Source organism: Cydia strobilella, chromosome 5 (assembly GCF_947568885.1).
Source record: "Cydia strobilella chromosome 5, ilCydStro3.1, whole genome shotgun sequence".
NCBI classification, from domain to species: domain Eukaryota; kingdom Metazoa; phylum Arthropoda; class Insecta; order Lepidoptera; family Tortricidae; genus Cydia; species Cydia strobilella.
The window spans coordinates 1,653,461-1,678,266 of NC_086045.1; the positions used below are offsets into that span (position 1 = coordinate 1,653,461).

Consider the following 24,806-nt stretch of genomic DNA (forward strand, 5'->3'; position numbering starts at 1 on the left):
TCAGATATATAGGAGCGGCCAAGGTGCTCACAAATATCTGAACACGCCTCTATTGTCAAGGCGTTAGAGTGCGTGTTCAGATATTGTGAACACCTTGGCCGCTCCGATATATCTGATGGCGACTGTACATCAGAATATAGGACAATCGGTAGGGCAGGGTAATCGGAATATACCTACCTATAGGGATGTAATGTCACAATCTCATTTAGAACTAATGTTTTATTATTTTGCATAAAAGCAAACATTTGTATCATACGCTTAACTCATCATCAGCCACTCATACTCCGGAAATGCTCAAAATATGCATCATGAATAAACTATCGGATTTCCATAAATTCGTTATGTTTGTATTGTAACGGAAACACTAACAGAAGTAACAGATGTTAATAGTCTGAATGGATTAAATATTTGACGAATCTCGTTTCCATTTTATTTCGTTTAGTGGAATTAGAAGGGAGATCTTAAATAGTCATACGTATTTTCATAGAACGCATCCCACGCTTTGTAATAGTGCTAATGAGTTTTACAAAAGGGTTTCCATAGCACGTATATTTCATTTCAATTCAACCTTGTATGGGTTGAAACTAGGTCCATGTGGGGTCCCAGCGCGCACCGGATATATAAAGTTGTCGAAAGTCGAATTATCGTTATAAATGTCGTTGTAATTTGTATTTCATTATTACATCACAACAAAAATTACTCTTACTCTAAACTATACTACCATAGAAACTAATACTAATACTAATATTAGAGTTTTGAATGATTCACGGTTAGTTTCACTAGACTTATATTGACCGGGATATAGACCGTGATTACCTTTTGTATTATTGTATTTTTTTTTTATTATGGAGTGTGAACGCGACCGGACCAACAAGTGTGAATGCGACCGTTGGTAACGTTGAAAGTAAACGCAGCCGACGCGCAAGAATGAGGGTAGACAGAGCGCTGTCTACACAGCTTTGACACCCACCCGCTATCTTCAGTCACCCGTGAACATGATGCATGTAACTGCGTCGAAATATCGGGAGCTCACAAATAATACAAAAGGTAATCACGGTCTATATCCCGGTCAATATAAGTCTAGTGATACTAATATGTCACAATTAAAATAAACCCACACATTTCACAATTCACAAACACACATTCAGTCACATCTTAAATAATCAGCCGTAGGATAACTATAGTCAGTGCGGCGCTTGGCTCGCTAAGCGCCAAAGACAATCGCGGCTAGCACTCATCAAGCAAATAAATGCATTCAAAATACAAATTAGTAAACTTTATATATCCGGTGAGCAATCTAACTCGTAGGTTGGGAAAGTGTGTGGTCTGTCGCAATCCGCCTACATGGTCCGTGGTCGCGGGCGGCCATATTTAGATGCCAATAATCGGATCAGTCAAACGATTCGACCAAGACGTATTTGTGTTCACTTAAACTCTATTGCCTATGTAACAAGGGTGATGACTGGACATCCAAATAGTTGTAATAGTCTTCGAATTCAGTGTAGGCCGTGCAATATGGAGCGAAATTTTATCGAGAATCCGACGGCTGAAAGTGCTGTAGGCCGAGCACATGATTGAAGCGACGTGGAAGCGACAGTATCTCGCCGCGAGATAGACTACACGTCTTTTACTAACTGTATGAATTAAAGGGGGACGGGTAGTCTATGTCGCGGCGAGATACTCTCGCGCCAATCATGTGCTAGCGCGGCTGGTAACTTCATACAATTTGACTTTTCGAGGTCCGTATCTACTTCTTTTTATGAAAGCTGACTGCAGTCGCAGTTGGGTTGCAGTCCATATGTACCGGCTCTTAATCTGACCTCCCAAGTCCAACCCAGTGGGGAAACTATAGACCTTATTGGGATATGTCCGGTTATCTCATGATGGTCCGAGTTTCGTATCTATCCTATGTAAATAGTAGTTTCCGACCGAAGTCACGGTTCGGAAGATTTCGACATGAAAAATCAAGGCTCAGCGAAAAAAATTGCCGAACTATTTGGCCGCGACGAAACTGTATTTTTGGTAGTGTTCTGCCGAAGTATCGGTTTCGGCATAGAAATCATGTCCTAGGTTCGGTTTCGGCCGCAACTTGAGCAAAACCGAACCTTTGGTTTCGGCAAAAAATCTGGTTTCGGTCGGACACTATACCTCGTTTTTTTTGCATTAGAAAAGTAAACAATCTTGATGTGTCTTTTTATTGAAAAACCTTTGAAAAATAAGTCACTGCAAATATGTAACAATTATAAATCATATAAATAAATACGATCGATACGAAGTAATAATTACTGACATAGTCAAGATTGTTTAACTTTTTCTAATGCAAAAAAAACCGAAGTATAATAAATAGGGAGTGCTTTTTAGGGTTCCGTACCCAAAGGGTTAAAGCGGGACCCTATTACTAAGACTCCGCTGTCCGTCTGTCTGTCACCAGGCTGTATCTCATGAACCGTGATAGCTAGACAGTTGAAATTTTCACAGATGATGTATTTCTGTTGCCGCTATAACAACAAATACTAAAAACAGAATAATATAAATATTTAAATGGGGCTCCCATACAACAAACGTGATTTTTTTGCTGTTTTTTCCGTAATGGTACGGAACCCTTCGTGCGCGAGTCCGACTCGCACTTGGCCGGTTTTTCTATTAGAAGCGGCATTATTTTAAATGTATAATTCAGATATTGATTTCTTATTGCTTCAATTCATCAGTACGAGCAAGATGCTGCAGTGGTTGTCTGTAGAATAATCATGGATTTCTAAAGTTTAGGTAATTGCATAATTGCATCTGGTTCGACGGAGCCGAGCTAAAATGACACCGGCATACGAAACACGTTTCCAGCCCGCATAACTGCATTCGTTAATATGTATACACTTTTTTCCGTATGACTATAGGATAAGATTTATTTTTGTATACATATTTATGAACATCCAAGTTCAACTTTATTCCTCGAAGTTTATAAACATATATATAATCATGGCGGTGCGTGTACGCAACGCCGAACGCGCAGTGTTGCTAGTATTTGGTCAAAACCGTAATTTTCCTAATTTATTTAAGTCTTGCGTAAGTAGAGATATTCTTATAATCACTTTTTTAAAAGCGATCTCAAAAATACTTGATCCCATTTCTTACTAGGAAAACATAAGGACCTAACATCACATCACATGACAACACATTCTATTAATTAACGTAAATAGTTCCTTTAGGGAAATTTCACAACGATTTTAGCTGGAATTTTTGCATAGATGTAGAAACAGAACATACGCAATGCGACAAAATTAAAAGCACGTTTTAACATTCCTAACAACATACCAGAAAGCACCTATGTAATTTGGTCGGGTTATTTGTTGCCCACCATAAACCATACTTACGGTAGAAAAAAAAGTGAGACTGACAAGGACAAACAATAATAACGCTTTCTCTGCTTCTGCTACTCCTACTGAAAGTTCCATAAGATCATCTCGTTCGGTCATCTCCCGGCTCTACCATTTCCTCTCTATGTTATGGTACCTGGTAAATTTTATCGAAATGTACATTCGATTGTGGCAACACGAGCACGCAGCTGTCGCCCCTCTCCTCCCCTCGCCCCGCGGCGCCGGCGCATACCTGCGTCTGCGTCCCTTCACCGGCACTTGTAAACAAACAAAAGAACAAGACGGAATTATTACAAACGCTTACAAATTCGAACGCTCAGACCAAGCTCAGACAAACCAGTTTAAATGCTGGTTATGATTGGAAATTATTGTGAGGGAGCTCGAGGTCATAGTTTATTTTGGTGTATTGGATTTTACGTTTTGCAGGCATTGGGAATGTTTAAACTTAGGCACCGGTTGCTAATGCTTTTCACCGGTGTAGGCCGGCCGTGTAGGTGTAAGGGGCAGTTGCACAAAACCGTCTGATCGTAAAAACGTTGGCTTCGCCGCTATACTTACTCAACCTCGTATCTGCATCACTCATTTGATGACAAAAAACACCCGTATTCCGAATGAAAGAAAAGCGACATTTCCATCAAATGATTGTTGCAGATATGAGGTTGAGTAGGTATAGCGACGATTTATTGTAAGCGAAATAGTTACTGAGCAGAGTACTGTTAAGTTAAAGTCACGTCAGCAACGTAATAATGACGTCATTTATACGTCATAATGACGTAACGGACGTTTTAATGACGTATAAATGCTACCTGGGTTACAACAGAACATCTTAGCGTAACTGTCTTCGGCAGACATATCGGCGCGGCGCCTAATTCCCGTCATACATAGACAGATTTTCCGCCAGACACATCTGCCAGGCGCCTTCTTCACGCTGACAATTGACACCTGACACTGTCATTTTGAAGGTTCCGTACTCCGTACCCAAAGGGTAAAAACGGGACCCTATTACTAAGACTCCGCTGTCCGTCTGTCTGTCACCAGGTTGTATCTCATGAACCGTGATATGATAGCTAGACAGTTGAAACTTTCACAGATCATGTATTTCTGTTGCCGCTATAACAGCAAGTACTAAAAACAGAATAAAACAAATATTTAAGTGGGTCTCCCATACAACGAACGTGTTTTGCCGTTTTTTGCGTAATGGTACCGAACCCTTCGTGCGCGAGTCCGACTCGCACTTGGCCGGTTTTTCTGTTCGTTTGTCGATGTACGATCGTCATCTTGGCCAGGCCCCGTATATCCCTATTTACCAAGGGCTTGACACTCTTTGATAGAGAAAGATAGTCTTATTGCGATTCCTATAAGAGGAAAGAGAAAACAGTGCCATGCTTTGTCTTTATTACCGACCGGGCATTTTTTCATGGTCGGGTTATGGCATCATAGCAAGGAGGCGATAAAATACCGGAATTTATAAGAGTGAAAGAGAAAAAGGATTATGCTGCCATACATGAAACTGTCAATAGATGAATATGTCTTTCTCTTACCCCTGGTCGCTCGGTTTCATGTCTATAACTACTTGTATATATACATATATGTACTATGTCTATTCGATTTACCGACTATTCCGCGTGACGCCCGCAGCCTCGCGCTCGCTCCGATCTGAAGGCCTACCGCGAACCACATTAGACGTGTTGTCTCTCTGTCGCACTTGTAAATTCGTACGTAAGTGTGATAAGGAGGCAACACGTCGAACGTGGTTCGCGGTAGCCCCTCTGTAGTTAAAAAAAGTTAATTGGTTCACCATAAGAACAGTAAAACTCGACCAAGAACTGGTTTCTGCCATAAAAAGGCTGGATTCGTAATTATTCCTTGGATTCTCGTTTCGGTCCAACATGGATTGATCTGTTGTAGGCACTTTTTTTTTGGACATCCAACAGCTGTGACATTAACATAAAAATTATAGTAGATACAGGAAGCCAATTATAGGAACTCACAGGTAGTGACATGATACTGCCCCTTTTTATACTTCACTTTTATGAAAAATCATCTTCTTAACCTCCTAAGACACTGTGTACATTTTTTTGTATATATTAGTATGTAAATTTTCTGTTAATTTATTAACTGTTAATAATTGTATTTGTTTAAAATTTAATTTCATTTAATGAATGTTTGTTATATTTTATTTTTTCTTGATTATGACTGTACGACTTGTCAAAAGTGCTTATTTTTAAGCCTACTTGAAATAAATAATTTTTGAGTTTGAGTTTGAGTATTCCACAATCTTTTGAACTTTTATTGTGTAACTAATAAGAGTTCCAAATTCAAAAACAAAACAACTTCTTCTGTCCCTGGGTCTCAGGAGGCTATAATCCTTTTTCATCCATCACACTTGCTCAGTAAATGTGGAATTGCACGCAGGCTTAGCGGGAACTATAGAAAAAGCGTTTTCTCTAGGGAGTTATGAAGTTTCTAGTATTATAATTAACAGTTTTTTGTCTTTATACTTCATTTTTGTATCGCAAGTGTGATGAAAAACATTGTGTGTAACTCGGGGCGTAATAATATTGCAAACTCGAGTCTATAAATCGCTCCGACAAGCCGTCGCGATTTAACTATACTCCTTTGCAATATTTAACTTACGCCCCATGTTGCACAATGTACTATTTTCCTATCTAGAAAGAAATTACCGTAAAATGGGGTGAGTAGGAGCAAAACTGACATTCAAATTTTATTTTTACATATAATATTTTACATGTAATATTTTAAGAATATTATGAATAAATTAGTATGAGTATGTAAACTGAATGGTGTATATAATAAGTGTTCCGGACGTTTGTATTTTAGTTTTAATTTTATTTTGGGTAGTTCCATTTCATAACTTTGACGACAAACAGGAAATCCCACCTCACCCCGTAGTCCCTCGTAATTGGGGTGAGATGGGTTTTCATACAAAGGTGATTTTGGAAGATTGTTGGATCGTTTTTTTTTATTATGAGTATTACTATAGCTCCATTTTAAATTGGAATACATTATTTTTGTAGCAGTAGCCTTAAAATCCCATCTCACCCCCCTTTCATTATTCTCTCCCTATTCATAACCCAACTCTCCCCGCGAACCCTACTCACCCCATTTTACGGTACTGACAAAGTAAAATGATATCAGTGTACGCACGAATTGCTCTGTAGGCCCAATTACATGTTTGTTAATTCACTAACACTGATTGAATAATCTATCTAGGCTACCTAACACCGAATTCAAAGCTATTACTGCCATATGTGACTCACGCGGTGCGGTAACCTGACCGAATGTATCCGATTTCGATTACTCGAAACACGTGCCGATTTCACAACCGGATCGGATATGTAGTAAATTAAAACTTCCTGTTTTTCTGTATGTATGTCTGAAGGGGCCCACTGACTACCAGTCCTCTGGACGATATCGGCCTGTCGGTTGTTCGGAACTGTCAAATTTTTGTTCTAACTGAAAATAATTTTGCTACCATGTGACACATACTGCTTTTCACATCACCTATGAGGTAATTATGATGTTTAAAAATATTATTTAAGCTAAAAAAAATCCCAAATTTTTAAGAACATAGACGGGTTAGTTTGACACAAAATTAAATGACACCTATACTGATTGATTTAAGCGTTATGAGCGTATTAGTGAAGCGTAGCCAGGGGGTGCGAAACTCCTCGCTTCGGGCAAACTCGGCTCCGTTCGGCTCAGCATTGCTCCGTCATATTAGGGTTGGCACAACTTGACGTCCCTTTGCGTGCACGACCACAGATAATTAATTGAATTTTGACAACCCATAGTGCCATACATTAGAAAGGCATAGCATGATTCGACCCTGAGCCGCTGTCAAACTTCGGTTTTATAGGAAGTTTCCTTTCTGTACGGCAGTAATAATATTTATTCTGTCGCGTAGCGTAGTCGCGCGCGCAGGCAGGGGTCGACAACCGCTGACATCACTTAAGTATGCAGATAAACTTATAGCGACCGTTTCGTGAAGGTATCTCTATTTAGAATACATTTTCTGATGTATATACGTAAAGATAAAGATAGTTTATTAAAGTAGGCATATTACAATGCGCTTATGAACGTCAAATAAAGCTACGCCGGCTCTAACCCTACACCTCTGCCCCGAGAAGATTTAAATCGTATACGTATTCAAATCACATTATAATTATCGTAACCATGCCTAATTTTTATTGACAGTAAATAGCGACTTGTGAAGTTGACGGGCCTGGATTTGAATCCTGTACAATACAGTCGCCATCAGCTACCTACCTATATTGTAGCGGCCAAAGTGCTTGATATTATCTGAACATGTGTGCGGCTGTAGTGAATTAACACCCTCGTTTCCAATATTTTACTTACCCCCCTCTATGCACAATGTATCGATGTATGTGTGTATTGAAGTAAAACTTCTTTAGGCGCGACTAGAGGGTAACTTAGATTTTTTTTCTGACGGAAGTAACGCTCAGTAATGACACACGCACAATAGGATACACGACAAAGTGCCAACATAGCGATAAACGTCATCGTCAAAGAAGTTTTACGCCAATCGCGCGTAAATATTATATACACACACTTTTTAGGGTTCCGTACCCAAAGGGTAAAAACGGGACCCTATTACTAAGACTCCGATGTCCGTCTGTCCGTCTGTCTGTCTGTTACCAGGCTGTATCTCATAAACCGTGATAGCTAGACAGTTGAAATTTTCACAGATGATGGTATTTCTGTTGCCGCTATAACAACAAATACTAAAAAGTACGGAACCCTCGGTGCGCGAGTCCGACTCGCCCTCTTCGCACCCGATTTTTAATATACATATTCACTTTGAGTAATGCTGAATGCAAGCATAATATCTTCACCTTCTTTAAATAGATATGTTATTTTAATAACAAAACTTCCGTGAGACACAGACATGTTATTCCGAGAAACGTACTCGAAAGGACATAAAGGTCGACGTGAATGTTTCATTCTTGTACGCTTGGGAATCCCAAGTTGGGATTAAAAAAGAAATTCACCACCGTCCACGTTGTTACGTATCAATATGTAACCCTTATCGTGAAGATATATTATTAGAGAGTTTTTAGCTATGATATGGTGTTAAATAAATTTGTAAATTGTAAAACATGCTGTTAACACTTGTTTTGTTTTTCTTTTATTTAAACGAGCAGACGGATCACCTGATGGTAAGCGATTACCGCCGCCCATGGCCACCCGCAACACCAGAGGGGTTGTAAGTGCGTTGCCGGCCTTTAAGATGGGAATACGCTCTTTTCTTGAAGGTTTGAAGGTCGTATCGGTCCGGAAATATCGCAGGCGACAGTTCATTCCACAGTTTAGCTGTGCGAGGCAGGAAGTTTCTAGAGAAACGGACAGTTGAGGACTGCCAACCATCTAAGTGGTGAGGATGGTAACACTGTCGAGAGTTGAGATACTGTCGTACAGCAAATATCTCATTGTAGACTGGTTGTCAAAAGTTGCAGTTTGACAATTCAGTTAGGGGCCCACTCATAGACATATAGGTAGTATATACAAGTAGTTATAGACGCGCCACCGAGCGACCGGGGGTAAGAGAAAGAATATTCATATAAAATTTGGGCGGCATAGGATTTTTTTCTCTTTCACTCTTATAAATTTCGGTATTTCGCCATCGCCTCGTACCTATGATGCCACCCGGTCGGTGATAAGGACAAAGCATGGCACTATTTTCTCTTTTCTCTTATATTAATCGCAATAAGACTATCTTTCTCTATCAAAGAGTGTCAGGCCCTTGGGCCCACTGATTACCAGTCCGCCTGCAGTCTGGCCTGTCAGTTATTGTCAGTTGTTCGGAACTGTCAAATTTTTGTTCTATCTAACTGATATCGTCCGGCGGACTTGTAATCATGGAGACTATATAAAGGAGCCAAATCTCTATGTATGAAAAGTGTCCATCAAAAAACAGTAATTAGGCGGCGCCACTATACACCGAAATACTACCAAAAACAACCTACGTAATTTGGTCGGGTTATTTGTTGCCTTATATGGTTCATGTTATACTCATGTCCCAGAGCCTAACTAGCGCCACCGGAGAGATTAGGAACTGTTATTTAAAGCTAAAAGCGGTCACTTTTGCAACAATTCTGCTATAAGAGATTGGCATCCTTTCTATACCATCCATATTTGTAATGATGCACCATGAAACAGCATCAATCCAATCCAACTTCAACTGAAAAACAGACGGTCATTTTCTTGGACAGCAAATAATCAATAAGTAACTGTTTAGTAGGTACAGTCAGCAATACTATTCGCTTAGCACCTTTGCATACAAACTTCTATGCAGGGGGGGTACCTTTTCTCTGCAGCTGACTGTACTACCTAAAAAACCGGCCAATTGCGAGTCGGACTCACACACGAAGGGTTCCGTACCATTACACACTAACACTACACATACACATTGTACACTAACACTATGGACATTAGTCTGAAATAAAATATATTGATTGATTGATTGATTGATTAACTATAAAAACGGTCACCCATCCAAGTACTGACCCCGCCCGACGTTGCTTAACTTCGGTCAAAAATCATGTTTGTTGTATGGGAGCCCCACTTAAATCTCTATTTTATTCTGTTTTTAGTATTTGTTGTTATAGCGGCAACCGAAATACATCATCTGTGAAAATTTCAGCTGTCTAGCTATCACGGTTCATGAGATACAGCCTGGTGACAGACAGATAGACGGACAGACGGACAGCGGAGTCTTAGTAATAGGGTCCCGTTTTTACCCTTTGGGTACTGAACCCTAAAAAGAAATACGCTGCATCATGCGGTATCGAAGTATTGTAAATTGAATTTAACTGTACATACGTATTGTAATATATTTCAATGTTATTTGCTAACGGAACTGTATTATTGCGTTGTCATCGTATACGTAAAACTTGGTAAGGTTTATTCGAAAGATGAAAGCGGGTGAAAATCGAAGTAATAACATTATTTACGATTATTACCTCTGATCCATTCAATCGAATATCAAATGTGTATGTTATTTATAAATATGTACATTAATAATCAAATATGGGGTATTTTCTATGAAAAGGGACCTTATTATCGATGGCGCTTACGCCGCACAGCGTCGCGCGGCATTGTATTTATATCGGATCATCGTTTATAATGGCGTAAGCGCCATCGACAATAAGGTCCCTTTTTATAGAAAATACCACATATATTATTTATAGAACACTGGTAAAGATAAAGATCATTTATTATTTAAGTAGGCATATTACAATGCGCTTATGAACGTCAAATAAAGCTACGCCGGCTCTAACCCTACACCTCTACCCCGAGAAGATTTAAATCCCCCCTCAATTTGAGGAGGGTATCCCAATATGGGACCGGCAACAAACTCGGCGGAACACATCTTTTCAAAACATTGCATCTTATAATTAACATGCATTACGAGTAAATAACAAAAAATACAATTTAAATAAAAAATAAACAAGATAGAGTTAAAAGTATTAATTCATATGTCATATAAGCCAGGAGCAGTTTTTGGAGTTTTACATACAAAACTTCTACTCGCTCTATTATCTTTGTATAACAATTTTTTTAACAAAAACTAGTACCTCGGAATCGCCGAATGTGAAGTCAGTTATGCACCAACTCTTTTCAGAAACTTGTATTTTTGTACTTCATTTGTATTTTTTCTGTGCAATAAAAATATTTTTTTATCTTTTTTGCCATATTTCATCTCACCAGACAGATGTGATTATGTTACGTTATTGTTCATGCCAACTGAGAACGCATCCATATGTGACGTTTTCAACCAAAAGGTACCACATTGTCGCTTGTTGATAAGGTTGATTTCTTATTGAAGTTATATGGAAATAGCGCCTTACTGACAAGCGACAATAAGTACCCATTTGGTTGAAAATAGCACATATAAGTAGTGAACGCATAACGCAAGCTATAAATTTAATATGCGGTCTAGTCATGCGGTAATATCTCACCTCGCCGTCTCACTTGTTCGCGTCTAGCCTAGCCTAGGTTTAGATATAAATGGCCGACTGTCAGCTAAATAAATAATAAAATGCTTGTTAATAAATCGAGTATCTTTTAGCAAACATGGCACCAACTTTCGTGTAATTTAGGGTCTCCGGCAAGCTCGGTTCTCCATACAAACGTAGTTCCGCTCTCATTTTAAAAAGACTAGCTAGATTGCTCTGAAACTTTGTACTTACAATAGGATAAGGTATATCTGTCTGTAATTAGTTTATGTAGCTTCAGATACCATAGTTAAAAAAAACCGGCCAAGTGCGAGTCGGACTCGCGCACCGAGGGTCCCGTACTTTTTAGTATTTGTTTTTATAGCGGCAACAGAAATACATCATCTGTGAAAATTTCAACTGTCTAGCTGTCACCGTTCATGAGATATAGCCTGGTGACAGACAGACAGACGGACGGACAGCGGAGTCTTAGTAATAGGGTCCCGTTTTTACCCTTTGGGTACGGAACCCTACAAAAGCGAATTTAAGTTTTTCATGCAAAACTTGCTTAACTACCCAACACGTATAGTTTTCAAATGAGAGCGGAACTACGTTTGTATGGGAAGGTACAATTTGGCGGCGCTTGCTGGGGACCCTTAAGCATGTTTTATGGGAGCGGGTTTTTGGCGGTTCGTGTGACTCTTATGCCATTGTAATACGGTGTATGTATGGTCAGTGTTTACTGAACAAAACCGGACCACTCCTGATTTACAAGGATTAATCGCGTGCTGAAAAACGTTGACCTGATTTTTACATTGCGTCATGTTTTGCACGGATTGAGGTGGGATTTATTTTTGATTTTACATGATAAAAACATACCGAATTTAGAACGGAACGGATTTCTTTTAGTCGGGTAAAAATAAGTTCATGTACTTTTTTAAACAAAACAAGGCCAAAGGCTTTTTAGCGATCAGACCGGCTGTTGTTTAACCTCGTTTTTTTTGTATTTTTTGTATTGTTTTCTGTATGAGTGGTGCAATAAAGAGTATTTGTATTGTATTGTTGTTGTTTCAACTAAGCTTCTAACAATGACATCCCTTTCGATGTCATTGCAACGCCATAAGGTAGCTTTTGACCGTGGAACGTCACATATGAGTATTCTGATCAGACTATACCTACTGCTGAATAATAAGTGCGTGAAAAATGCTATGAAATTTAACACGAGTGACGGACGCATCGACCGTGACGTGAAAAATAGAATAAATGCGGGATGGATGAAATGGCGACAGGTCTCTGGAACAACTCGCGATCCACGAATGCCTCTTAAACATAAGGGGAAAATTTACAGGACGATCGTGAGACCTGTTGTAATGTATGGATCAGAATGCTGGGCGACGAAAGTGACGGATGAAAGAAGAGTGCACGCAGCGGAAATAAGAATGTTGAGATGGATGTGTGGAGTGACGAGAAAGGATCGGATTAAGAATGAGTATATTAGGGGAAGTTTGAAAGTAGCACTAGTAACGGAGAAGATAAGAAGTAGTAGGTTAGCGTGGTATGGGCATGTGAGGAGGGATGAATGCCATATAGGCAAAAGAATGTTAGGGATGAATGTTGATGGACGGAGAGCGTATGGTAGACCCAAAAAGCGATGGATGGATTGTGTGAAAGAGGATATGAGAAAGAAAGGAGTGAGTGCTGAGGTGACGAAAGATAGAGGAGAATGGAAGAGAAAAACATGTTGTGCCGACCCCACATAACGTGGGATAAGGGCAGGAAGAAGAAGATTAACTCACTAGTAATGTCTAGGAATATGTAGGTAATTTGTAATTTTGGACCTGCGAAAGTTCCCATCTTTACTACGCCAAGCGTTGAACCGTACTTTTGAAGTATAAACAAACAATTGTTTTTTCACCTCAGCAGCTCGAACAAGCCTACTTTCGTCACTCCCTGGAGTGAGGAAAGTGCGACTTTCCTCACTCCAGGGAGTGAAACAATGTAGCTTTTTAATTTAGTGAAGGCCATGAACTTCATACTTTTATTACATTTTTTTTTATGGTACGGTACGGTACGATCCGGTCCGGTCCGGTCCGGTCCGGTCCGGTCCGGTCCGGTCCGGTCTCGTCTCGTCTCGTATCGTATTGTATCGTATCTTATCGTATCGTACATATGATAATACTTTTTTTTCTGTTTATTCTGTGTAAGTCGAAATACATTTTAACCTTTAATATGTTCTCACTACTGAGGTGAAAAATTATGTGTGCAACACGAGAGCAAAGTTATTTTACATCTCGTGTTTTTGAGTCCCTCGCTACGCTCAAGATTCTACCTTAGAATCTTTCGCTTTCTTGGGACTCAAAATAAACACTCGAAAGAAAAACCAACTTTCCTCTCTAGTTGCACAAATAACTATTTTTGGCGTTGATGTTGAATAAAAAAATCTTTCCATTATTATAAATCAATTATAAATTATTCCGCAATTCCTAATGAAGAAAACGTTTTCAGGAACAGTGTCAACAATTGTCATTACTCTAACGCGTTTCTTTCTACGTTTCCTTTCCACATAGGAAGTATAAAATGCGTTCAATCATCATCATCAACATAGCTTAATGTGGCCATTTAATGGTATACATACAGTATGGGGTTCTTCAAAAAAGGGTGTGCAGGTTCATAATTCATAATTCTTTATTGCAAGCATGGTACAGTATAGATGTAAATTATAATATACAATGTCTTACATGGACCCTGTAAGGGCACAACATATCAATAGCTTACTCATAACATTTTGTTATTATATTTTTTATTGTATTGTATGTAGCAAATTATTAATTTATCTAAAAAAATATCAGGTCATAAAACAATTATTCTAATTACACATGAGATCATTAATAAATGTATTATAATAAATAAATTATTGTACAATATTTATATTATAAAATTGTTTTGTTATAAATTTAGGTATGTATGTCATAGTATTTTAAGTAAGAAAGGTTTTTAGGGTTCCGTACCCAAAGGGTAAAAACGGGACCCTATTACTAAGACTCCACTGTCCGTCTGTCTATCATCCGACTGTATCTCATGAACCGTGATAGCTTGCCAGTTATTGAAATTTTCACAGATGATGTATTTCTGTTGCCGCTATTACAACAAATACGGAGTCCGACTCGCACTTGTCCGGTTTTTTAAAGGGTCAGCAACGCCCATGTAACACCTCGAGTTGCAGGCGTCCATAACTTACGGTGACTACTTACCATCAGGCGGGCCGTATGCTTGTTTGCCACCGACGTGGTATTAAAAAAATTACGTGATGCAATCAAAATTTTCAAAATCACAGATTTATCAGATTCCGAAAATGTCTGATAAATATGTGATTTTAAACAAAATTACGTGGTGCAATCAAAATTCTCAAAATCATAGATTTATCAGAGATACCGAAAATCTCTGATTAATTTGTGATTTTAAACAAAATTACGTGGTGCGATCAAAATTTTCAAAATCACAGATGTATCAGAGATTCCAAAAATCTCTGATAAATTTGTGCTTTTAAACAAAATTACGTGGTGCAATCAAAATTTTCAAAATCACAGATTTATCACAGATTCCGAAAATCTCTGATAAATTTGTGATTTTAAACAAAATTACGTGGTGAAATCAAATATTCAAAATCACAGATTTATCAGATTTTCGGTAAGTTTTGGTAGTTTTTATTGAGCTGCCCGTAACTTGGAAACTAGAACCGACAGAGTAGAACCTTTTACTTAAACTTCGTTACATTTGCACTGGTCTAATGCATTTCTTTCCGTATTTCTTCACATACAAAGTGTAAATGCGCAGTCATCAACATAGTTTTCGCCTAATGCGTTCTGCGCTTGACAGAGACGGAGTTACACTTTAGTTTTTGCTGAACCCCTCTTTACCCCCCTGCATGTGTTAAAACGAACGTATACAGCGGTTAAGCTCTACGGCCAAAAAAATGCCAAAAATTCCATGTACAGAATTGGCTTACGTTCGGATTAGGGTTATTTTCCAAAAATCTCATTCCCCTGGCCAAACTTATTCGCAAATTTCGCTTTCTACGACCGCTGGTCTAAGGTCTTTACTCTTTTTGGGCTTTGCACACTATGTTTTTAAACGCTGGTCTTTTCCACTGTTTAGGGGAACCTCGACACGAGAGGAGAAGAACGCTAGTCTGAACAATCTTCTCTATGTTATGTTTTTAGAAATAGTGAATGATTAGTAGCTTTGTTGTTAAATAAATAAAAATAAAATAAATCGAACTGCCAAAAGTATTCGGCATATACAAATACAGAGCTCTCTGGGTTTGCCCTACGCAAATAGCTAATTCGCTTTCAGTATAATTTTATATGTGAAATTAGGTAAGTATATCCGAGAATAAGGCCCCTGATTTCGAATAATCGCCGCGAATTATCGACAGACTCGCGAAAATGTGGCCATATTTTACAACGAGTGTCTGCGCCAGATAAACGTGTTTAAACTTGTCTGTCGCGACGTTTACTCGGTATCAGAGGGTCTACCGCGAACCACGTTCCCCGTGTTGCCTCTCTGTTGCACTTATAAATTCGTACGTAAGTGTGATAGGGAGCCAACACGTCGAACGTGGTTCGTGTAGGAGTAGGAGCTCGATTCTCAATGTAAAGCCTATAGTCTCACACTCAATGATTCATCTTTATAAACAAACATTCAGGATTCAGGTAACAAAAGTCAAATTCTCTGTGAATGTCTGTGACATGTAGGACGATGTGCGTGGCTTGAGGTGACGTTCGGATTTGAAACTAATGTGGTAGTGTGCAGTGAATGGAGAATTAATCTTGAAACGCGTTTAACCACCATTTTGGAGTCGACGGCCGGTAGTCCACGTGCTTCTTGTAAAGTCCAGCTATCGCTTTACAAGAGCTAATAAAATCACCGTACACTGACTTGTATTAACCGCACAATTTTGGTCGTATTTAAAGCTCCTAAATACCTTGACGATGACGAAATGGTCCCACTGGATTGAAGCCATTTAATTCTAAAATAATGAATGAATTATAAGCATTGTTATTGTCGTTGTGGGTCCTTTTTACTCAAGTACCTAGATTTCGATACCTAACTGTAACCCTGATAAAAGCGGGTAGTGTTAAAAAATAACAATGCCAATAATATACAGATAGATAACATAGACAAAACAAAGGTATCGTTGCCATTGCCACAAATCATGCAGCATGTTTTATGTCACTTTTTTAACGATAAACATTTCAAAGCAAGCCCGGCTTAACCCAGATTATAAACCAACTAACATAACAGACTCAGCTTGGGTTATCTATACTTTCATCTTCAGTCGTGGGCTGTGTAAAAGCAAAAGGTCTAGTTTGGTTGTCCATAAGAGCGATTTTAAGTTACATCTTTATGACAGTAGCGCCTTATTGACAGCTGAAGCAAAAAGGGCCTTTGGCTTTATTCCTATCACGGGTTGCTCTAAGGGATTCACAAAGCTGACCGACTTCTGTTATAAGTACATATTAAGGCCCAGTCAGTTCGTGTTCTTCTGTCACTCTCACTTAGCGTAAGCCTGAGCGGATATCGTTGTTTAATAAAAAAAAATGTACGTTTAAATATAAAAAAGTAATCGATACTTCCCCTCAAACATGATAGTGCCGATTTTTAGAAGCAATTTTCATATTTTTAGCTTTTGTGCATAATTTGTTACAAATTTTTAAAGTGCACTTTAGACCTACATATGTTCGTGATTTTTTTCGAGTTCAATTCAAAAACAGGATTCGAATCGATACAATCGTTCGATAATAATTGGCTGTATGCATTGATTTTTCTTAGTAGACAGACGTTTTTAAAAGTTAACATCATTCGCTTGCCCTTGTCCCATTCACTTGGGGTCGGCGCAGCATGTCTTTTTCTTCCATACCTCTCTGTCACCCGTCATCTCATCATTCACTTGCGTTAGTTTCATATCATCTTTCACACAGTCCATCCACCTTTTCCTCGGTTTTCCTCTCCTCGTACCTCCCTTCACATTCATTCTTAATACCTTTCTCGTCACATGACTTTCATCCCTCCGCATCACATGCCCGTACCTGCTAGGCGATTTGCCCTTACTTTTTCTGTTATGGGTGCAACTTTCAGGATGAACTTCCCATCCGCTTAAACTCCAAATCATGACTGATCGATTTAGGTGCAAATTCGCTTGGCATGGCGGCAAAGTAAAATACATAACATGAACCACAAACGTATTGTCACATCGTATAGCCATTCCGATATCGGTCAGCACCATATTCCTTATCTGTTCTAGTTTCTTGAAAACAATCAATGGATTCCGAGCGTTATGAATGGCGATATTCAATAGGAAGGCGCCGCCTACGGTAAATGAATAATAACACCGTTATACCTATTATTTACCTCAGTAGAGCGTCAAATAAAAAGTATAAGCACGTAGCGCTTTCATAGATGGACTGATTGAAGCGTTTATCTACTTTAAGGATCTAATTTGTGGTATTTTCTATAAAAAGGGACCTTATTGTTTGACGACCGGTCTGGCCTAGTGGATAGTGACCCTGCCTGTGAAGCCAATGGTCCTGGGTTCGAATCCCGGTAAGGGCATTTATTTGTGTGATGAGCACAGATATTTGTTCCTGAGTCTTGGGTGTTTTCTATGTATTTATGTATTTGTATATTATATATATCGTTGTCTAAGTACCCACAACACAAGCCTTCTTGAGCTTACTGTCGGACTTAGTCAATCTGTGTAAGAATGTCCTATAATATTTATTTATTTTATTTATTGTCGATGGCGCTTACGCCATTATAAACGATGCTCCGATATAAATACAATGCCGCGCGACGTTTTGCGGCGTAAGCGCCATCGATAATAAGGTCCCTTTTCATAGAAAATGCCCCATTTACATAAGTCAGCGTATAGTAGGGTGACTAGATGTCCCGTATTTTACGGGTTGTCACGTATTTCAGGCACGAATTTTTCAATGTCCCGTAATTTGGCGAAACTAATACGGGACAGCACATTGTCCCGTAATTTTATGACTCAATGGCATTTAATGATAAAAATCGAAATACAAATTGAACAATATTTATTTCCTCGCACACAACGGTGAACACCGCGCTATCCTTTTTAAACTCTTTCATTAAGAAATTTAGCAATTTAGATTATTTAATTGATTACGTATGCCAAATACGTGTAAGTACAAAAAAATTTAATGTTGATTTTTAATAAAAAAACGGCCTGTCTCGTATTTTAAGATTTTAACCTGGAATCCCGTATTTTCAATGCAGTTTTCCCGTAAAACCGGAAATCTGATCTGGTCACCCTTGTTTGTTTGGTTGTTGGTCATGTTGAAATGTTGTGTATATACGAAACAACGCACCAAAAGTAACCCTGGGTGGTAACCCTGGATAGGGTTGCCATATGGAAGAATTAAATGTCCTGATAAAAATCCTGACATCACCCTAAAAATCATAAAAATCCTGACATTTCTTGTAACAGAGATTTAGCGCAGCGACCCTCAGGCGGCACGCTGCGCTCTGCGGTGGGCCATTCCTAAAAATCCTGACACTTGCCATGTCCGGCCGCAATCCGGACAAAGGGTCAAAAATCCTGACATGTCCGGACAAATCCTGATGTATGGCAACCGTAACCCTGAAATACTTTTCCAAATAGTGTTATATCTATAAAGCTCGCCTTGAAAATTAGGTATGTCACATGTCACAATCTAATTATTCAACATTATCTTTTTGCTAAGCCATTAGAAAACGTTAGATACTTTGATGCTGATTGTACTGTCCTTACTTTATCGATCCGGAAATTGTCGTATGTCCGGCAACTTGTTACTGTCAGGCGCCAATTGTGAGCGTGGTGGATTAGGCGCCAAAACCGAGTAATTGTAATCTGACCAGACTAGTAGATACCAACATTACCAACCCTGTTGTCCGGTGTGTCCGGCGTGCTGTCCGGCCGTGTAATTGGTTCCGTCACTATCACTAGTCCTAAGTCAAATAGGCATTGAAATAGAATTAGTGCAACGAGAGTATACAATTATACATATAAATACATAACAACAAACAAATATAGTTGACAATAGTAGTGAGGTAGTAGTAGTTTTGAATGACCGTATTTTAACCGAATATAAGTTGTCAAAGTATGAATCGAAAATGTTTGAACAGCTCTGCCACTGGCATTGAGTTATTATTACAATAGAAAAGCCATATCAAACAATAAAATTGTCGCAATCACAACTTGTACTACAGAATAAGTAATAGTATTATCATACAGAACGGCCACGCACCGCCCCGCACCGACTCGAAACGTCGCCCCGCGACAGCAGATTGACGGCCGTTCGCCGGCCGCTCAGTACTGTTTTTAAGTAACTTACTCACACTATGACGCGTGTACAGACGTGCCGTTCACACATATAAACGCAAGTGATTTGTGATGTATAGCGTGTCCGCCCTGTGCCTGTACCACGAGACCAAAACGTATACTAGACAGATTTATTTTTATTCTCAAATATTTATCTATTTATTGTATCTGTTACAGGTAATAAATTATACGGCTGTCCAATCCGTCCGTCCGGCGCGGCGCAGGTAAAGGTACCGTTCGGATTCAGGCTACACCAACATTACTGCTGCAGTATTGCAGCGCGACATTACTGCCCACTGCATGTTGATGATGGCAGATGTCTGGCGGAAAAATCTGTCAATGTATGGCGGGAATTAGGCTCCAAAATGTCACATTTGCGGCAGTAATACAACTAATACAGTCGGCAGTAATGTCGTGCTGCAATACTGCTGCAGTAATGTAGTACACTGCATTACATGTTTTGTTGTGTGTGCTCTGGTGCCAATGCCTGCTGTGACGGTCTTTACATTGTATTCTGAGGGCCTACCGAGAACACCGAAGATCGCAAATTGCGGGCATCTTTCTCTTCTACTCCAATTAAAGCGTAATCAGAGTGCCAGAGAAAGATGCCAGCAATTTGCCAACTTTGGTATACGCGGTAGGCCCCCTGATCCTTACGGCGTTACGGTGTGCGAGCAGGGTCGCTATTTCATTCATACCAGAAAGGCGTAAGGTAAGCTTATATTATGTGAAACTAACGAAATTGAAATATACCTACTTGCATAGCGCTGTCTCGTTCACACATCGGAGCGGCGGATAACCATGTATCTTGTAAATATATAGATCTATATAAATAGCCGCATATTATACATATGAATAATATGCGGTAGAGACGGCGACCGCAAGCACCGCTATCCGAACCAATTAATGTCGCGGTCGGAACTCATTTAACGGCGGGGAAACTGATTAAATTTAATATGGCAGGTGCTTGAAAATATAGTGACTATTATTCTATAATTACTAGCTGTTTATAATTCTTGATAGTTGGTAATTATAAAATAATCGGTAAATATATAATTTCTAACTACTTATTACCTTTAGTCTGTGTGGAATAATTACGATAGATCAGATTAGATAGATAAAAACCGGATTTTCCGGCCAAATGCGAGTCGGACCCGCGCACGAATGGTTCCGCAAAAAACGGCGAAAGAATTACGTTTGTTGTATGGGAGCCCTACTTAAATATTTATTTTATCTGTTTTTAGTATTTGTTGTTATTATGGCAACAGAAATACATCATCTGTGAAAATTTCAACTGTCTAGCTATCACTGTTCATGAGTTTCAGCCGTTTAAGCGTGGGGAGACTGGGGAGGTAACAGACATATACCTATATTATTTTAGCGTTTATAATATTAAGTAAGGTTAATTCATTTACATTTATCTAATTCCTTACACGAGGAGGTTCAATTTAAAAAATCGTTGAAGACAGAACGTTGAAATTTGAAAAATAGGTATAGTTGGTCAAACCAATTTGTCATTCATTAACAGCCAGGAAAAGTATACTTACTTACTTACTGCTGTGGCGCGACGACCCGAAGTGGATCTTGGCCTCCGACTCCAAAGACCGCCATGACTACTCTGTCCAAAGCCGTTTCAGGAAAATTATACTCATCCCTTTCTTTTGGGCGCTAGTACTAGTGTAAGACAATGATAGTATGATTCTCTCTGTCTATGTTTGAAATGAGACAGTCCTTTGACAAACTTTACCTATCTATATCGTTTCGAGCTTCCACTATAAAGGATTTTTCAGGTAACAAAACCATTAAACTTTGATGCGTGTTCATTAAAAGTGCGCAGATTAACTTACTATGTAGTCAAACTCCTTTCTAAGTTGAGAAGTTACTAAGTAACAAGGTTTTTCAAATAACCTTCCAACGCAGAAAACCGGTATCAAGCCCTTCCTATCGTAACCATATTATACCATATATGTTCTAACGATATAATAGAGCTAATCAAACGGGTCCCTTACCATGAGTTAATACTATAGTGATCAAACTCGATAGAGACGGCGAGAATGTCAATGATTTTTTGGCTATTTTCTTAAATAACTTCTAAACTATTTATTTTAAAATTACAAAAAAATATATACTTGAGATTCTCACAATAAGCTTTTTCATTGGATATGTAACACGGTTTATTTTGGAAAACTTTATTTTTTAATTTTCTCATTTACATAAGTGGCCCCCATGTTTAAAATTCATTTGTTTACGTTACATGTCCGTCTTTGGGTCACAAACTTACGTATGTGTACCAAATTTCAACTTAATTGGTCCAGTAGTTTCGGAGAAAATAGGCTGTGACAGACGGACAGACAGACGCACGAGTGATCCTATAAGATTTTTATATCGTCGGTAGCAGAAATAGATAAGCGTATAGATTCAAAATCATCTGAACACAGCCTTGTTGTTAGCATCGGATCTGATAGCCTAATGACTAATTAAACTTAATCTTATCAGTGTTCTAGAATGCTGTTATCAGGATTGCGTTGTCTAGTGTCATTAACACTAATAACACTACATTCCTTACCTAATTCAAAAGACAATATTAAAATGTAGTGAATAAAAAGCTACCGAAGCGATTAAGCTCCTTTCTGCTCTTTCTACAATAACATTTTCATTCCTTACCTAATTCAAAACACAATATTAAAATGTAGTTAATTTAAAAACTACCGAAGCGATTAAGCTCCTTTCTGCTCTTTCTACATTTACATTTTCATTCCTTACCTAATTCAAAACACAATATTAAAATGTAGTTAATTTAAAAACTACCGAAGCGATTAAGCTCCTTTCTGCTCTTTCTACATTTACATTTTCATTCCTTACCTAATTCAAAACACAATATTAAAATGTAGTTAGTTTAAAAACTACCGAAGCGATTAAGCTCCTTTCTGCTCTTTCTACATTTACATTTTCATTCCTTACCTAATTCAAAAGACAATATTAAAATGTAGTGAATAAAAAACTACCGAAGCGATTAAGCTCCTTTCTGCTCTTCCTACATTTACATTTTCATTCCTTACCTAATTCAAAATACAATATTAAAATGTAGTGAATAAAAACTACCAAAGTCATTAAGGTCCTTTCTGCTCTTTCTATATTTACATTCGAACTTGCGCGAAATAGATAAAAAACTACAATTTCAGATTTTGCACGACACTTTTCCAAAATAGCATCTTTTATCTCTCATACGCTAGCAATTTAATTAAAAAGTGGTGGTCACTGGTTAATATATCCCTAGGCAATTTTTTCCTGCTTGGTTTACTATTAAAACGCTCGTTCAAACCATTATGTTGCGGTGTCATCCCAAGCGTCAGTGAAGTGGAGCGAACAAGCGGTGTACTTTTTTACTTTGATTTACTCACACATTTTAGCTTTAGTTTTCTCTAAAACTCTCGTGGGACTCAATCTAAATTATGTAAAATTAGAGCACTCATGTTTTGTATTAACCTGTTTCGACGATCGTTTAACGATAACAACATGAAGGTGGTTACTTTTTGATGTTGTTGTAATTGTTGATGATGTTCGAAACGGACCGAAATATGGTAAGCGATAATTAATCATCTAAAACAACACGAGTGACCCGTTATAGTTCCACTTTCTTGATTATTTTCTACGGACCCCTAAATTGTAAGCAAAATATATTTTTTATAAAAATACTAGCTTTTGCCCGCGACCTCGTCTGCGTGGAGTTAGTAATTTAGGGATTTCCCATACACACTTCCACCCCCCTTTTCATCCCCTTAAATGATGATTTCTGGAATAAAAATACCCTATGTCCATCCCCGGGACTCAAACTATCTCTATACCAAATTTCAACTAAATCGGTTCAGCGGTTTAAGCGTGAAGAACAGACAGACAGACATGCTCATCATCATCATCATCATCTCAGCCGAAAGACGTCCACTGATGGACAAAGGCCTCCCCCAAGGATCTCCACAACGAACGGTCATTCGCTGCCCTCAACCAACGATTTCCCGCCACAGACACGCTCGCATTTATAATATTAGTATGGATTAATTCCAAAGACCGTATTAAGAAAGGAGGCCAATTCAAACTTATATTTTGATGACTAAATGATATAAATGACTCGCACTTCTCCGTACATGTATTGAAGAAAGCGAGACCGTCGAATGATAACAAAACGACATCATTAAGACATCCATTAGACATCAACAAGTAAGTTTGAATTGGAGTTTTGAATGATTCACGGTTAGTTTCACTAGACGTACATTGACTGGGATATAAACCGTGATTACCTTTTGTATTATTTATGAGCTCCCGATATTTCGACGCAGTTACATGCATCATGTTCACGGGTGACTGAAGATAGCGGGTGGGTGTCAAAAAGCAATAATACAAAAGGTAATCACGGTCTATATCCCAGTCAATGTAAGTCAAGTTTGAATTGCCCTCCCGGCCGATAAGACTAGAATGTTGTTATCAGGGCCGCAGGGCGTTATCACGTTGTCATTAGCACCTGCTCTCCTATTCATAAATCTATTATACTCATCCAGGGCCGGATCTAGGGTAGAGCGAGTGGAGCGGCCGCTCTAGGCGCCGGATGGCAAGGGGGGCGCCAAAATGACAAATGAGAAAAAAAAATTAAGTTTTAAAAGACGCGAGTGTGACCCGGGCCCAAAATACGGTTCGTTTTGCTTTTGGGTAAAATGCTTCAACGAAGGACGCCAAAACCCAATTTCGCTCTACCCTTCAAGGACTCGGGCCGGCACTGTACTCATCTTAGCTGTTAGACATCTTACTAGTACAATTTAACCGTTAGCTTTGTACTTATTATTCTATGACTAAATATTCAAATTAACTTTTCTGGTTGCTAAACTGTTGATCCTCGGATTTGTAGAAAATATTTCCTTAAAACTTTTAGAGTGCTACAATTTGTGGGAAAAAGTTGCCAAATGGCAATTTTGGATGCTAGACGGCATCAAGTTGCTAAATTGCAATGAAGTTAATTTATCCTCTCCTGCCCAAACATTATTAAAGGTATGGTCTCAATTAAGGACACTTCCGACTTCGAAA

General features: G+C 38.7%; 1 protein-coding gene and 2 long non-coding RNA genes across 3 annotated transcripts in view; 2 read left to right on the plus strand and 1 right to left on the minus strand.

Moving 5' to 3' along the window:
• The window catches only part of LOC134741322 (fat-like cadherin-related tumor suppressor homolog), a 183,601-nt gene that overhangs the window by 25,420 nt on the left and 133,375 nt on the right, over nucleotides 1–24,806 (plus strand). The window lies entirely within an intron of this gene.
• Nucleotides 1–24,806, minus strand: part of LOC134741334 (uncharacterized) — a 178,988-nt gene that overhangs the window by 20,071 nt on the left and 134,111 nt on the right. The gene's annotated exons all lie outside the window — the stretch shown is intronic.
• Nucleotides 3,245–10,823, plus strand: LOC134741823 (uncharacterized). Its single transcript, XR_010127898.1, has 2 exons — nucleotides 3,245–3,369; nucleotides 10,604–10,823. It is a non-coding gene; the product is annotated as an uncharacterized LOC134741823 (long non-coding RNA).